Source organism: Myotis davidii, unplaced genomic scaffold (assembly GCF_000327345.1).
Source record: "Myotis davidii unplaced genomic scaffold, ASM32734v1 scaffold370, whole genome shotgun sequence".
In the NCBI taxonomy this organism is placed as follows: domain Eukaryota; kingdom Metazoa; phylum Chordata; class Mammalia; order Chiroptera; family Vespertilionidae; genus Myotis; species Myotis davidii.
The window spans coordinates 9,969,750-9,972,183 of record NW_006288615.1 but is presented as its reverse complement, the minus strand read 5'-3'; positions in this window follow the sequence as shown (position 1 = coordinate 9,972,183).

Genomic DNA, 2,434 nt, shown 5'->3' with positions numbered 1-2,434 from the left:
CTCCGCCTCCCCCTCCCCCGCCCCTCCAGCCTCGCTCCGCTCCGACCCTCCTCCTCCTCCTGCTCCCGTCTCCCGCAACCCTACCTCCGCCCCTTCTCCATCCTCCCCAGCACGCGCCATATGGTCCTTCCCGTCCGGCCAAGAGCCGGGAGCCACGTGACCTGCCCATTTGTATGCCGCGGAGAGCTCCATTCCGGCCCCTTTGTGGCCCAAAGAAAGTGGCCCATCTGTCGCCAGTTAGAGACTCCGCGGACCAGTTTTTACCCGCAGGAGACATTAACCCTTTCAGGCGGCAGAAGGGGGAGCCGCCGCTGGGGAGGGGGGTGCGGTGAGGGGGGATTTGAGGAGAGGAAGCGGGAAAGCTAACTGACTACGTTTAGATCGGAGGGAGAAGCCAGCGTCAGGGCGAGAAGTAAGGCCTGGGAGAAAGAGGCGGAAACGCGGGGTCTGGGGCGCACAGGGACGCGTCCGGTCTCCTTTCCGTTACTCGCACAGGCACTGCCCTCCTGGGCACCAAGACTCCCTGTCCTCTCTGAGGTGCCCATCTCTTGGCAGACGCTTTGCTCGTTGGCGCCCAAAGGTGGCTTCTGCGAATCTCTTCCAGCCCCTTAAGCAAACATACACGCCACACAGAACGGCCTCATCTATCAAAGCAGCTTTGACATGGTCCTCTAACCCCCTTCACTGGATCGCCCGCTCCCAGCCCCGTCCCTCCGGGATAGTCATTTTGTACCTGTCAGGCTACCCCACCTGGTGAGCTGACCTTCAGATACCCTTGTCCCTGGAGACCCCTAATTAGGTCGGGCCACTGGGCCCCGTTGGCCTGAGAGCTCTCTTGCTGGAGAGCTGGGCGATTTCTCTGACTTGTGGAGTCGCCTTCTAACCAAGGCCATTGGATGGTTGCCCTCACCCATACATCCCTGGTGCCTTGCCACAGGCTGCTTCGTCCCCTTAATCCTCACTCTGTAAATAGGTATTGGGTTCAGAGGAGACTTCTCAGAGGGAGGGTGCAAAGGGCCTGTGCCAAATGGGTCTATCTGGCTCCTCTTTAGAGAAAGGCCACTAGCACAAGTCTGGGAAGAGCTAAAGGCCGGGACTCCTCCAGACCTCAGAGACTCTGGCTTGATTTGACCTCCACCTATAGGGTCATGCGAAGACCACACAGCTTCCCAACTAATTTAGAAGGACCCATATTTGTGTTTAAATGGCGATTCTTTCATTATTCACTTGTTTCCAGCAAGGCATGTTAGACAATGATACTTTTTTAAAAAGTTGGCCCGATCCCTTCCCTGTCCACTCTTTCTCTGTCTGCTTCACCTCTATTCCTGGGTTAACTAACCCCTTCTCCCCTCTCAAGCCCAGTCGCCCCTTGCAATGAACCAGGGAACGTGAGTTGCTTATTTAAAGGCAACAGCTCTAAATACCCCTTGAGTCTGCAAACAGTGTGGGGTTGAGGGCTGGGCTGGGTGCATCTGGGAACAGGAGGGGGGTGTAGAGGGCAGGGGCAGAGGGTCCCAAGGAGATGGCTGGTGTCTGGAAAGTGGAGGTGGCAGCTTCCCAGGCTGGCACAAACCTGATGGGGGATAAAGGGTGTGTGACTTGACCCATTGCCCAAAGCATGAATTGTGCTGAATTTCCAGAGCACACTGTATGGAGTTTTTGCTTTTCTGGATCTCTTGTTGGTGTACAAAGAGCACAGCGGAGGATGAAAGGATTTAAGAACCAAGGCTCCGTGTTTACTTGTGTGTCTTTGGTGATGGGTTAAAGCTTGAGAGACAACAGAGGAACAACCTGCAGAGACCCGCCCACACTCCGACCTCCGAGGACAGAAGCGGCCAGGTTGGGCCGGTCCCGCCCTCTCCCGGCAGCGGCCCGGCGGGCTGGCCCACGGCATGTCGGGGTTGTGGGGCTCACGTCCTGGCTCCCACTTCTCCGTCCTGGGGGGAGAAGCTGGGGGCGGGGTGAAAGCAGGCCCCAGCTGCCCGGAGGCCCAAGGGTGGCCAAGGGAGTTACCCCTCCTGCCTCCTCCCTCCCTCCCAGAAGAAGAAGAAACTCCCCCAGTTCGCGACACCCTGTGGAGTGCAGGGAACTCTCGGTGGGGCCGCTGGGCTGGGGCTGGGAAGTGAACCGGTGTCACCAGCCGAGAGCCTAACGCGCCAAGTGCGGGAATTATTAGAGTCGTTCCCTCCCTCTGCTGATAAACTCATCCCTACCCGCTGCCCGTCGTTCGCCTAGGCCAGGGGATTGGTACACAGAAGGGGCCGCTCCTGGATGCCCAGAAACCCGACGAGGGCCGGTCTCCCAGCCCGGGACGCTCCGGTGCGGACCTGCCTCTCCCCCCCCCCCCCCCCCCGCGTCTGCAGCCGGTGCACCGAGTGCCCGCCGGACCCCTGGGGGCTGCAGCGGGCTGGTCAGTCCCCAAAGGAGGCGTCCA